General features: G+C 39.0%; 1 non-coding gene across 1 annotated transcript; it reads right to left on the bottom strand.

Moving 5' to 3' along the window:
• Positions 1–4,668: 4,668 nt before the first annotated feature.
• On the bottom strand, positions 4,669–4,772 carry LOC130958901 (small nucleolar RNA R71). The gene has a single exon (XR_009078003.1). It is a non-coding gene; the product is annotated as a small nucleolar RNA R71 (small nucleolar RNA).
• Positions 4,773–15,331: the final 10,559 nt, after the last annotated feature.

The raw sequence follows: 15,331 nt of genomic DNA on the forward strand, positions 1-15,331 counted from the left end.
TCTAATACCATACAAAGTATAGACTATTATATATTGTTGGAAAGCTCTAGAAGTCAAATTTCTATAGCTGCTAGAAGTGCCCATTTGGACTTCTGTAGCTCCAGAAAAGCTCTTCCGAATGCAGGCAGGTCAGATTTGGACAACTGATGAGGGAAAATTGGATTTCCATGCAATCTAACTGGCAAGTGTACCGGGTCGCATCAAGTAATAATAACTCACAAGAGTGAGGTCGATCCCACAGGGATTGAAGGATTGAGCAACTTTAGTTAGGTGATGAATTTAGTTAGGCGAATATTGATGAATTGAGTGGAATTGATTTAATAGAAAGTAAATGACAAGGAATTTAGATTGATGAAAGTAAATTGGCAGGAAGTAAATGGCATAAAAATAAATTTGACAGAAACTTAAGGTGCAAGAAATTAAAAGTGCTGAATCTTAAAGTGAAAGAAAAGTAAAGAGCTGAATCTTAAAATACAGGAATTAAAAGTGCAGGAATACAAAATAGCAAGGAAACTCAAATTGCATGAATAATAAGGGGATTTGGGTATTGGGAATCAAACAGAACTAACAAATGTAAGTTGCAGCAAGTGTAGAGGAATCAAAGTGAAGGAAATTCAAAGGAAGTGATTCATCAGGGATTGGAGATACTATAATCCTTCATGAATCAACTGGGTCTCAACTTCTTTCTCAATCATCTAGTAGATCTATGGCAGATTAAAAATGATTGGATCCCAATTCCTTGGCAATCCAATCTCTCAAATCACAATCAATCTTGCCCATTCCTTGATCCAATTGTCATGAGAAGAGGTTAAGTGCAAATCTCTCATCCATAAGCCACACTAACTCCCAAGATCTCAATTCCTCCCGAATGGTATCGATCAAGAGAGGAGTGAAGGATAGAGCTCCAATTCTAATGCAAGTGATTCCCCTTCCGAGGCTCACACAAGCATTCAGGAATTCAACCTTCTTCCTGAGTGAAGAATTCTAAATCAAAACAGAAGGTACCTGATGAGCGGATAATTTATACGCTTTTTGGCATTGTTTTTAGGTAGTTTTTAGTAAGTTTAAGCTACTTTTAGGGATGTTTTCATTAGTTTTTATGTTAAATTCACATTTCTGGACTTTACTATGAGTTTGTGTGTTTTTCTGTGATTTCAGGTAAATTCTGGCTGAAATTGAGGGATTTGAGCAAAACTCTGAAAAAGGCTGACAAAAGGACTGCTGATGCTGTTGGAATCTGACCTCCCTGCACTCGAAATGGATTTTCTGGAGCTACAAAACTCCAATTGGCGCGCTCTCAACGGCGTTGGAAAGTAGACATCCAGGGTTTTCCAGCAATATATAATAGTCCATACTTTATTCGGAAATTGATGACGTAACTTGGGGTTGAACGCCAAGTACATGCTGCTGTCTGGAGTTAAACGCCAGAAAAACGTCATGATCTGGAGTTGAACGCCCAAAACACGTCATAACTCGGAGTTCAACTCCAAGAGAAGCCTCAGCTCGTGGATTGATCAAGCTCAGCCCAAGCATACACCAAGTGGGCCCCGGAAGTGGATTTATGCATCAATTACTTACTCATGTAAACCCTAGGAGTTAGTTTATTATAAATAGGATGATTTACTAATGTATTAGATATCTTTGGTCTCAGTTTTGTTTTATTCTTCATCCTAAGAGGCTATTGATCACGTTTTAGGGGCTGGCCATTCAGCCATGCCTGAACCTTTTACTTATGTATTTTCAACAGTGGAGTTTCTGCACACCATAGATTAAGGGTGTGGAGCTCTGCTGTACCTCGAGTATTAATGCAATTCTGTTTTCTTTCATTCAATTCTCTCTTATTCTTATTCCAAGATATTCATTCGTACCCAAAAACATGATGAATGTGATGATTATATGACCCTCATTATCATTCTCACCTATGAACGCGCGTGATTGACAACCACCTTCGTTCTACATGCAACCGAGCTTGAATGTGTATCTCTTAGATTCCCCAACAGAATCTTTGTGGTATAAGCTAGATAGATGGTGGCATTTATAAGGATCCGGAAAGTCTAACCTTGTCTGTGGTATTCCGAGTAGGATCCTGGGAATCCGGAAAGTCTAACCTTGTCTGTGGTATTCCGAGTAGGATTCCGGTAATGAATGACTGTGACGTGCTTCAGACTTGCAAGTGCTGGGCGTGATGACAAACGCAAATGAATCAAGGGATTCTATTCCAGTAGGCACGGGAACCAACCAGTGATTAGCCGTGCTGTGACAGAGCGCGTGAGCGTAGTTTTCACTGCGAGGATGGGATGTAGCCTTCGGCCAGGTGATGCCTCCAGACGATTAGCCATGCGAGTGACAGCCGCAGAGGACCATTTTCCCGTGAGGATAGAAAGTAGCCATCGTCAAACGGTGAACCCCTATACACAGCTTGCCATGGAAAGGAGTAAGAAGGATTGAGTTGAAGCAGTAGGAGAGCAGGCGTCCTTGAGCCATACAGTATCTCCATTCGCTTATCTGAAATTCCCACCAATGAATCTGCATAAGTATTCTATCCCTTTTATTATTTCTATTTTATTATTTCTATTTTCGAAACCATAAACCAATTTAATCTGCCTGACTGAGATTTACAAGGTGACCATAGCTTGCTTCATACCAACAATCTCTGTGGGATCGACCCTTACTCACGTAAGGTTTATTACTTGGACGACCCAGTACACTTGCTGGTTAGTTGAACGGAGTTGTGAAAACAACCGATGCCATAATAATGATTTCATACAAGTACAAAAGAACATGGATCACAATTTCGTGCACCAAGTTTTTGGCGCCGTTGCCGGGGATTGTTCGAGTATGGACAACTGACGGTTCATCTTGTTGCTCAGATTAGGTAATTTTCTTTTCAAAAATCTTTTTCAAAATTTTTCTTTTATTTTTCGTTTTTCTAAACTTTATTTTCGAAAAAATTAATAAAAATTCAAAAAAAAATTCATAAAATCATAAAAATAAAAAATTATTTTGTGTTTCTTGTTTGAGTCTTGAGTCAATTTCTAAGTTTGGTGTCTTGCATGTTTTCTTTGCATCAAAAATTTTTCAAAATTATGTTCTTGATGTTCATCATGATCTTCAAAGTGTTCTTGGTGTTCATCTTGACATTCATAGCATTCTTGCATGCATTCATTGTTTTGATCTAAAAATTTCATGCATTAAGTATTTTTGTTGTTTTTCTCTCTCAAAATTAAAAATTCAAAAATAAAAAAATATCTTTTCCTTATTTCTCTCCAATTTTCGAAATTTTGGGTTGACTTGGTCAAAAATTTTTAAAATTAGTTGTTTCTTACAAGTCAAGTCAAAATTTCAATTTTAAAAATCTTATCTTTTCAAAATCTTTTTCAAAAATCATATCTTTCTCATTTTTTTTCTTATTTTCGAAAATTTTAAAAATTATTTTTCAAAATTCTTTTTCTTAGCTTTTATATCTAATTTTCGAAAATTAGCTAACAATTAATGTGATTGGTTCAAAAATTTGAAGTTTGTTACTTTCTTGTTAAGAAAGCTTCAATCTTTAAGTTCTAGAATCTTATCTTGTAGTTTCTTGTTAGTGAAGTAAATAATTTCAAAATTTTTGAATTAAATCTTTTTATCTTTTATTTTGATCTTTTTCAAAAATTTTATCTTTTTCAAAATTTGATTTCAAAACAAATCTTATCTAACTTACTATCTTCTTATCTTTTTCAATTTTGATTTCAAATCTTTTTCAATCAATTAACTAACTTTTTGTTTGTTTCTTATCTTTTTCAAAACCACCTAACTACTTTTCCCTCTCTAATTTTTGAAAATATCTCATCCCTTTTTCAAAAATTCTTTTTAATTAACTAATTGTTTCATGTTTTAATTTTAATTACATTTTATCTCTAATTTTCGAAAATTACTAACCTCTTTTTCAAAATTATTTTCGAAAGTTCCCTTCTCTTTTCTTCTTCTATTTAATTATTTGTTTAGTAACACTTCTCTTCACCTCTCTTCATCCATAAATCCGAATCCATCCTTCTTCATTCTTCTACCCCCTTCTTTTTCTACTAACATAAAGGAATCTCTATACTGTGACATAGAGGATTCCTCTTCTTTTCTTGTTTTCTTCTCTTTCATATGAGCAGGAACAAGGATAAAGGCACTCTTGTTGAAATTGATCCAGAACCTGAAAGGACTCTGAAGAGAAAATTAAGAGAAGCTAAATTACAACAATCCAGAAACAACCTTTCAGAAATTTTCGAACAAGAGAAGGAGATGGCAGCCGAAAATAATAATAATGCAAGGAGAAGGCTTGGTGACTTCACAAAGCCAACGTCCAAGTTTGATGGAAGAAGCATCTCCATTCCTGCCATTGGAGCCAACAACTTTGAGCTGAAACCTCAGCTAGTTGCCTTAATGCAACAAAACTGCAAGTTTTATGGACTTCCATCTGAAGATCCTTATCAGTTTTTAACTGAGTTCTTGCAGATCTGTGAGACTGTAAAGACGAATGGAGTTGATCCTGAAGTCTACAGACTCATGCTTTTCCCTTTTGCTGTAAGAGACAGAGCTAGAATATGGTTGGATTCACAACCCAAGGATAGCCTGGACTCATGGGATAAGCTGGTCACTGCCTTCTTGGACAAATTGTTTCCTCCTCAAAAGCTGAGCAAGCTGAGAGTGGATGTTCAAACTTTCAAACAAAAAGATGGTGAATCCCTCTATGAAGCTTGGGAAAGATACAAGCAGCTGACCAAAAGATGTCCATCTGACATGTTTTCAGAATGGACCATATTAGATATATTCTATTATGGTCTCTCTGAATTTTCAAAAATGTCATTGGACCATTCTGCAGGTGGATCTATTCACCTGAAGAAAACGCCTGAAGAGGCTCAAGAACTCATTGACATGGTTGCAAACAACCAATTCATGTACACTTCTGAGAGGAATTCCGTGAATAATGGGATACCTCAAAAGAAAGGGGTTTTTGAAATTGATACTCTGAATGCCATATTGGCTCAGAACAAAGTGTTGACTCAACAGGTCAACATGATCTCTCAAAATCTGAATGGATGGCAACATGCGTCCAACAGTACTAGAGAGGCAGCTTCTGAAGAAGCTTATGATCCTGAGAACCCTGCCATGGCAGAGGTTAATTACATGGGTGAACCTTATGGAAACACCTATAACTCATCATGGAGAAATCATCCAAATTTCTCATGGAAGGATCAACAAAAGCCTCAACAAGGCTTTAACAATGGTGGACGCAACAGGCTGGGCAATAGCAAGCCATATCCATCATCTTCTCAGCAACAGACAGAGAATTCTGAACAAAACACTTCTAATTTAGCCAATGTAGTCTCTGATCTGTCAAAAGCCACTTTCAGTTTCATGAGTGAAACAAGATCCTCCATCAGAAATCTGGAGGCACAAGTGGGCCAGCTGAGTAAGAAAGTCATTGAAACTCCTCCCAGTACTCTCCCAAGCAATACAGAAGAGAATCCAAAAGGAGAGTGCAAAGCCATTGACATAGTCAATATGGCCGAATGCACAAGGGAGGAGAAGGACGAAAATCCTAGTGAGGAAGACCTCCTGGGACGTCCCTCAAGCAAGAAGGAGTTTCCTATTAAGGATCCAAAGGAATCTGAGGCTCATATAGAGACCATAGAGATTCCATTAAACCTCCTTCTGCCATTCATGAGCTCTGAAGACTATTCATCCTCTGAAGAGGATGAAGATGTAACTGGAGAGCAAGTTGCTCAATATTTAAGAGCTATCATGAAGCTGAATGCCAAGTTATTTGGTAATGGGACCTGGGAAAGTGAACCCCCCTTGCTCATTAATGAACTGGATACTTGGATTCAGAAAATTCTACCTCAAAAGAAACAAGATCCTGGCAAGTTCTTAATACCTTGTACCATAGGCACCATGATCTTTGAAAAGGCTATGTGTGATCTGGGGTCAGGGATAAATCTTATGCCACTCTCTGTAATGGAGAAGCTGGGGATCATTGAGGTACAACCTGCCTTGTTCTCATTACAACTGGCAGATAAGTCATTGAGACAAGCTTATGGAATAGTAGAGGACGTGTTAGTAAAGGTTGAAGGCCTTTACATCCCTGCTGATTTCATAATCTTAGACACTAGGAAGGAAGAGGATGATTGCATCATCCTTGGAAGACCTTTCCTAGCCACAGCAGGAGCTGTGATAGATGTCAACAGAGGAGAATTAGTCCTTCAATTGAATGGGGAATACCTTGTGTTTAAGGCACATAGCCATCCCTCTGTGACAGAAGAGAGTAAGCATGAAGAGCTTCTCTCAGTTCAGGGTCAAGAAGAGCCCCCACAGTCAAACTCTAAGTTTGGTGTTGTGAGGCCACAACCAAACTCTAAGTTTGGTGTTAAGATCCCATATCCAAACTCTAAGTTTGGGGTGGACAACTATACAACATTGACCTGATCACCTTGTGGCTCCATGAGAGCCACTGTCAAGCTATTGAATTAAAGAAGCGCTTATTGGGAGGCAACCCAATTTTATTTATCTAATTTTATTTTATTCTATTTTATTGTTATTTTATGTTTTATTAGGTACATGATCATGAGGAGTCACGAAAAAATCATAAAAATTAAAAACAAAATCAAAAACAGCAGAAGAAAAAAATTCACACCATGGAGGACGCACAGGCTGGCGTTCAACGCCAGTAAGGTGCATCTGGCTGGCGTTCAACGCCAGAACAGAGCACCATTCTGGCGCTGAACGCCAGAAACAAGCAACATTCTGGCGCTGAACCCCAGGAATGTGCCCAGAGAGGAAAAACTGGCGCTGAACGCCAGTAACAAGCATGAAACTGGCGTTCAACGCCAGAAACATGCTTTACATGGGCGTTGAACGCCCAGAACGTGCACCAATGGGCGTTTAAACGCCAGAATGATGCACGAAGGCATTTTACATGCCTATTTGGTGCAGGGATGGAATTCCTTGACACCTCAGGACCTGTGGACCCCACAGGATCACCTCAGGATCTGTGGACCCCACAGGATCCCCACCTAACATATTCCCACCTTACCTTTTAATCCTAATCATACTCTCCTAATCCAAATTCACTCTTCCCCATGTCACACTTCCCAACACCTTTCACCAATCACCTCAATTCCTCTTCCCAATTACCCCATTCACCACTCACATCCATCCACTCTTCCCCATAAACCCCACCTACCTTCAAAAATTCAAACCAATTTCCCTCCCATTCCCACCCAAATGGCCGAACATACCTCCTCCCTCTCCCTATAAATACCCTTCCCTTCTACTTCATTTTCACACAATACAAACCCCTTCTTCTTCACCTAAGCCGAACCTACCCCTCTCCCTCTCTACCATATTTTCTTCTTCTTCTTCTTCTCTTCTTTCTTTTATTGCTCGAGGGCGAGCAATATTTTAAGTTTAGTGTGGTAAAAGCATAAGCTTTTTTTTGTTTTTCCATTACCAATGGCACCTAAGGCCGGAGTATCCTCTAGAAAAGGAAAAGGGAAGACAAAAGCTTCCACCTCCGAGTCATGGGAGACGGAAAGATTCATCTCCAAGAGCCATCAAGACCACTTCTATGATGTTGTGGCAAAGAAGAAAGTGATCCCTGAGGTCCCTTTCAAGCTCAAGAAAAATGAGTATCCTGAGATCCGACATGAAGTCCGAAGAAGAGGTTGGGAAGTCTTAACCAACCCCATACAACAAGTTGGAATCTTAATGGTTCAAGAGTTCTATGCCAATGCATGGATCACTAGGAACCATGATCAAGGTATGACCCCGAGTCCAAAGAATTATCTCACAATGGTTCGGGGGATATACTTGGATTTTAGTCCGGAAAATGTAAGGTTGGCATTCCACTTGCCCATGATGCAAGGTGATGAACGCCCCTACACTAGAAGGGTCAACTTTGATCAAAGGTTGGACCAAGTCCTTATGGACATTTGTGTGGAAGGAGCTCAATGGAAGAGAGACTCCAAAGGCAAGCCAGTCCAACTAAGAAGACTGGACCTCAAGCCTATAGCTAGAGGATGGTTGGAGTTCATTCAACACTCTATCATTCCTACTAGCAACTGATCTGAAGTTACTGTGGATCGGGCCATCATGATTCATGGCATCATGATTGGAGAGGAAGTAGAAGTTCATGAGGTCATCTCCAATGAAATCTACAAAATAGCCGACAAGCCTTCACCTATGGCACGGCTAGCTTTTCCTCACCTTATTTGCCATCTATGTTACTCAGCTGGAGTTATCATAGAAGGAGACATCTCCATTGAGGAGGATAAGCCCATTACCAAGAAGAGGATGGAGCAAGCAAGAGAAGCCCCTCACGGTTCTCAAGAGGTGCATGAGGAAGCTCACCATCAAGAAATCCCTGAGATGCCTCAAGGGATGCACTTTCCTCCAACCAACTATTGGGAGCAACTCAACACTTCCTTAGAAGGTTTGAGCCACAATGTGGAACAATTAAGGGTGGAACATCATGAGCACTCCATCATTCTCCAAGAAATAAGAGAAGATCAAAGAGCAATGAGGGAGGAGCAACAAAGGCAACGAAGGGACATAGAAGAGCTAAAGAACACCATTGGTCCTTCAAGAAGAAGACGCCACTAGAGGTGGATTCATTCCTTGTTCTTTATTTCTTTCTGTTTTTCATTTTTTTTTAATATTGTGTTTATCTATGTTTTGTGTCTTTATTTCATGATCATTAGTATGTAACCATGCCTTAAAGCTCTGAATAAAATCCATTAATCCCTCACTTCTCTTAAATGAAAAATGTTTTAATTCAAAAGAACAAGAAGTACATAAATTTCGAAAATAGCTCTTGAATTTAGTTTAATTATATTGATGTGGTGATAATACTTTTTGTTTTCTGAATGAATGCTTGAACAGTGCATATGTCTTTTGATCTTGTTGTTTATGAATGTTAAAACTGTTGGCTCTTGAAACAATGATGAACAAAGAGAAATGTTATTGATGATCTGAAAAATCATGAAATTGATTCTTGAAGTAAGAAAAAGCAGTGAAAAAAAAAGGAGCAATAGAAAAAGCCACGAGCCCTTAAAACCAAAAGGCAAGGGTAAAAAGGATCCAAGGCTTTGAGCATCAATGGATAGGAGGGCCCAAGGAAATAAAATCCAGGCCTAAGCGGCTAAATCAAGCTGTCCCTAACCATGTGCTTGTGTCATGAAGGTCCAAGTGAAAAGCTTGAGACTGAGTGGTTAAAGTCGTGATCCAAAGCAAAAGAGTGTGCTTAAGAGCTCTGGACACCACTAACTGGGGACTCTAGCAAAGCTGAGTCACAATCTGAAAAGGTTCACCCAGTTATGTGTCTGTGGCATTTATGTATCCGGTGGTAATACTGGAAAACAAAGTGCTTAGGGCCACGGCCAAGACTCATAAGTAGCTGTGTTCAAGAATCAACATACTTAACTAGGAGAATCAATAACACTATCCGAAATTCTAAGTTCCTAGAGAAGCCAATCATTCTAAACTTCAAAGGAAAAAGTGAGATGCCAAAACTGTTCAGAAGCAAAAAGCTACAAGTCCCGCTCATCTAATTATAATTAATATTCATTGATATTCTGGAATTTATAGTATATTCTCTTCTTTTTATCCTATTTGATTTTCAGTTGCTTGGGGACAAGCAACAATTTAAGTTTGGTGTTGTGATGAGCGGATAATTTATACGCTTTTTGGCATTGTTTTTAGGAAGTTTTTAGTAAGTTTAAGCTACTTTTAGGGATGTTTTCATTAGTTTTTATGTTAAATTCACATTTCTGGACTTTACTATGAGTTTGTGTGTTTTTCTGTGATTTCAGGTAAATTCTGGCTGAAATTGAGGGATTTGAGCAAAACTCTGAAAAAGGCTGACAAAAGGACTGCTGATGCTGTTGGAATCTGACCTCCCTGCACTCGAAATGGATTTTCTGGAGCTACAGAACTCCAATTGGCGCGCGCTTAACGGCGTTGGAACGTAGACATCCAGGGCTTTCCATCAATATATAATAGTCCATACTTTATTCGGAAATTGACGACGTAACTTGGCGTTGAACGCCAAGTACATGCTGCTGTCTGGAGTTAAACGCCAGAAAAACGTCATGATCCGGAGTTGAACGCCCAAAACACGTCATAACTCGGAGTTCAACTCCAAGAGAAGCCTCAGCTCGTGGATTGATCAAGCTCAGCCCAAGCATACACCAAGTGGGCCCCGGAAGTGGATTTATGCATCAATTACTTACTCATGTAAACCCTAGGAGTTAGTTTATTATAAATAGGATGATTTACTAATGTATTAGATATCTTTGGTCTCAGTTTTGTTTTATTCTTCATCCTAAGAGGCTATTGATCACGTTTTAGGGGGCTGGCCATTCGGCCATGCCTGAACCTTTTACTTATGTATTTTCAACAGTGGAGTTTCTACACACCATAGATTAAGGGTGTGGAGCTCTGCTGTACCTCGAGTATTAATGCAATTCTATTTTCTTTCATTCAATTCTCTCTTATTCTTATTCCAAGATATTCATTCGTACCCAAAAACATGATGAATGTGATGATTATATGACCCTCATTATCATTCTCACCTATGAACGCGCGTGATTGACAACCACCTTCGTTCTACATGCAACCGAGCTTGAATGTGTATCTCTTAGATTCCCCAACAGAATCTTCGTGGTATAAGCTAGATAGATGGTGGCATTTATGAGGATCCGGAAAGTCTAACCTTGTCTGTGGTATTCCGAGTAGGATCCTGGGAATCCGGAAAGTCTAACCTTGTCTGTGGTATTCCGAGTAGGATTCCGGTAATGAATGACTGTGACGTGCTTCAGACTTGCAAGTGCTGGGCATGATGACAAACGCAAAAGAATCAAGGGATTCTATTCCAGTAGGCGCGGGAACCAACCAGTGATTAGCCGTGCTGTGACAGAACGCGTGAGCGTAGTTTTCACTGCGAGGATGGGATGTAGCCTTCGGCCAGGTGATGCCTCCAGACGATTAGCCATGCGAGTGACAGCCGCAGAGGACCATTTTCCCGTGAGGATAAAAAGTAGCCATCGTCAAACGGTGAACCCCTATACACAGCTTGCCATGGAAAAGAGTAAGAAGGATTGAGTTGAAGCAGTAGGAGAGCAGGCGTCCTTGAGCCATACAGTATCTCCATTCGCTTATCTGAAATTCCCACCAATGAATCTGCATAAGTATTCTATCCCTTTTATTATTTCTATTTTATTATTTCTATTTTCGAAACCATAAACCAATTTAATCTGCCTGACTGAGATTTACAAGGTGACCATAGCTTGCTTCATACCAACAATCTCTGTGGGATCGACCCTTACTCACGTAAGGTTTATTACTTGGACGACCCAGTACACTTGCTGGTTAGTTGAACGGAGTTGTGAAAACAACCGATGCCATAATAATGATTTCATACAAGTACAAAAGAACATGGATCTCAATTTCGTGCACCAGTACCCAATAGCTACAAAGATGAATTGAGAAGAAGAAGAATTTCATTGATTCATGGGAATTACAATAGAGCTCCTCCCCCTAATGAAGGTGGGGTTTAGTTCATAATTGCTCTAGAACCCAAAACAGAAAATCAATTGCAGAATAAGAAAATGATGAACATAAAGAAAAAAATAAACTCAGATCTAAAAATTCCAAGAAATAACTAAAAGAAGGCTAAAAATCAAAATATCCCAAGAGAAGGTCCCTAATGAAATTGAATATTCTCCTATTTATACACTTTCTAATTTTATCATCCCATTACTTGAAGTGGGATTTCTGGCCTTTGATGAAACAGATCAGAATGGGTTCTCATCTGGTGTGGTTTGAGGGTTGCTTTTGGAGAACGTAGCGTTCTCAGAGTGAACGCTGCGTTCATTCACCGATGCGTGTGCACCCTTGGTGCGTGCACGTCCCTGGCTTTTTCCCTATCGACGCATGCGTGTATTGCATGTGTGCGCGTCGATGCTATCTTCTGCCTCAACCATGTTCACGCGTACCATGTGTGCGTCTGTGTCCTTGGTAGCGTTCATGAACTGAACGCTACGTTCGCGCCATGAACGCTGTCCACATGTGCGCGTCTTGTGCGCGTGCGCGTGGATGATGAAATGCCACTTCTACGTCCAGCGTCATGTATGTGTCTGCGCCCATCACCACTCTTGTCATATCGACGCATGCACGCCATGTACACGTGCGCATCGATGCCCATCTTCGAATTCAAACTTGAAAGTATCGCAGGAGTTCGCTCCAAGTGAATGTAGCGTTCATTTCTTATGAACGTTAATCTTCGATCCACGCGTGCACGCACGTGGATTTCCAAATTGCTCATCCACGTGGAAGCGCCTGGTACGCGTGCGCATCGCGTGTGAACGTAGCGTTCATCAAATGAACGCATCGTTCATCAAATGAACGCATCGTTCATTTTCACCTTGCTTCTCTGCCTTTTTCTTTTCATCATTATGCACCGAAAATTAACCAATCAAGCAATCAACGCCTAGCCAAAATCACAAGGTTTTACATCATTCATAATAATCAACTAAATTGTGTATAAATCTCATGATTTTGCATAAAATCAACAATGTTTAATTGTGTCAAGGTAAATGTGAAATTGCACTCCGATTACTTACTTATCATGCAAGAAAGTGTAATAAACCTAATAAAAGCAAAGAAAAATGCTAGTAAAACTAGCATAAGATGACTTGTCATCAACAACATCTGTAGTGCTTTCTCTGTCTCTGAATCAGAATTCTGCTCTAGCTCCCAATTTCAGCCAGAAAATACCTGAAATTGTACAAAAATACAAAAACTCATAGTAGAATCCAAAAATGTGATTTTAACATTAAAACCTCTAAAAACTTAATAAAAACTAAATAAAAAGCTACTAAAAACTATATGAAAGTGATGTCAAAATGTGTATCAAATATCCGCTTATCAACTACTGAACTCAGCATGCACGAACCGCAACTCAATCCTATGTTACCATTATCTCAGTAACTCTAACAGGCTATGACAAAAGACTGATTTCAAATGTTTCAGAGACAATAAGGCTTACCCAGGAAAAAGGACTTCAATGGCAGTTTCCAGTGGCAGAGGCGGCGAGGAACGGCGACAAAGGCGTGGCGGTCTCCCTAACCTGTGTGCACTCTCTCACTCTCTTCCTCGGATCTCCTCTATGGATGACAGTGACTCTGACTTCACGATGAGCACAACTGCGGCGCGGGTACAGCAGCGGCGGTGGTGGGGTTTATGGATGTGACTGGGTGCAGTGGTCCCTAGGCCTGCGACCTGCTCCCTCACTTGCGACCACTGTCACCTTGCAACTCTATTCCTGACGGCGACATGGCGTGGTGCGGCGGGATGGACGGTGGCTGTGGCAAGGCGGCGGTCCTAAGCAACGTGGCGGTGGTGGGCGAGCTCCTTATACCGGCGCGGTCTTCTTGCTCTCCTCCTCTCCTTCTTTGTGGCCCCTTCCCCTTTCCCCATTCGTCTTTCTTTTTCTTTCTTTCTTCATTCTTTTTCTGGTGTTTCTGCGTGTGTGTGTGCTTGTGGGAGTGTAGAGTTAGGGTTTTGGGGTGGTGTGGGTTAGGTTAGGGGTTTTTACAAAAAAAAAAAATAGGAAGTAGTAGTGTAATTTTATAAAATAATTAAAGAGTAGAATAATAATTAAAAATCAAATTAAATATAAAGTATCCATCTTTAAAACACCTTTTAATTACCAATTTGTAAATTATTTTCAATTAAATACCAATTTAATAAGAATTGGAGATAAGTAAATTAATTTTCCTTTATTTATAAAATAAGGTTAAAAATATTTAAATTAAGACATATAAAATACTCAATATTTTTAAATTATAAAAATTCTAAATTGTAAATAAGAATTTGCCTGGTATATATATATATATATACAAAATCTCAAAAATCTAATCTCAAGTAATTATAATAAATCATAAATAATTTATTAATAACTTTCCAAAATGTGGGGTTTTACATTCTACCCCAGTTATAAAAACTTTCGCCCTCGAAAATTCAAGTAATATATAATATAATACATAGTCTTAGTACTCTACTTTTAAATACTTTCTAGAAAAGTAAGAAATCTTAGCATATATATAAATGTTCAAATTCCAAATAACCATAAGATTTAAATATAAAGGTAAGGTATGATGTAAGGCAAAAGATTCAAGAAGGCTCAATGCATAGATGTTATATAGTTTCAAGACTTTACCAAAATTGGAAAAACACAATAGAGGGCAAGTTTTACAAGATAGGCATTCACAAAGTAGGGCGGTATTTAAAGTGGCAAAAGGCTACAAAGCAGGCTGGTATTAAGGCAACGGATATAATGTTCGCTCACAGATATCGTACACTTCAGAATTTTAACTTTCCAACTCCATCAGTTGCTTTATGACCCTATAACCGGTCACAAACCTAACACCTGGAAACTCTCTTGCAAGGAACAAAACCCCACAACTCCTCATAACATTGCACACTTACCGCTCCATCTTTTCACGTTCACGAACTGCATTCTAAAGAGACTAACACTTCCCTTGCTATGCCTAACGGTCATACGTGACTCTAAGGCATTCCTCGAGTTTATTCAGAAGGATACAAGACCTTGGAAAAGGACAAGTGGCAAGGACAAAAACTGCAAGAGCTTGAAAGGATTGATGAGATCACAAGTAATTAAGAATGTACAAGGAGTGAAGAATGACGGAAAGAAAATCACTTTGGCAACCTCAAAAATAACACCCGAATCAAAGAAGTCTGATAGGAATGATAAAAGAAAAGGTAGCATAGTAGTTTGAACAAAATCAAGCTGAGTCAAAGAAGTATAAGGTTTACAAAAGCAGAATGCCTAAAACCAAAAAGAGAGCTTACAAGACACAAGAGTAGGATTAAAATACTTTTGAATGCGTTGCTCATGAAGAGTGAAAAACTTTTCAAAAACTATTTTATGTTTCCAAAGAAAAGGTGCGCAACAAACACCTTGTAAAAGAATAAGAAAAGTATAAATGTGGCATTACTTTAATACAATTCCATGTTGAAGTAGATTATGCAGAGTTTTAAAACAAAATGAACATGGGTTTGGCTAAGAGCTAAAATATTTCCTCAAATATTTTAGAAAGGTAGTTAGGTGTACAACTTAACCAAAAGTAATTCATAAAACTCGAAAGAAAATCAAATGCTTGTTCAAAAATTCTCAAAGTTCATATTCAAACAAGCGTGTATAAAAATTATGGCAAGGATGAAAGAGGAAGTTAAACTCTATTTTGAAAAGAAAATCCGAGGTAAAAATTTGCTTATAAGT

This window comes from Arachis stenosperma, chromosome 10 (assembly GCF_014773155.1).
Source record: "Arachis stenosperma cultivar V10309 chromosome 10, arast.V10309.gnm1.PFL2, whole genome shotgun sequence".
Classification (NCBI taxonomy): Eukaryota; Viridiplantae; Streptophyta; class Magnoliopsida; order Fabales; family Fabaceae; genus Arachis; species Arachis stenosperma.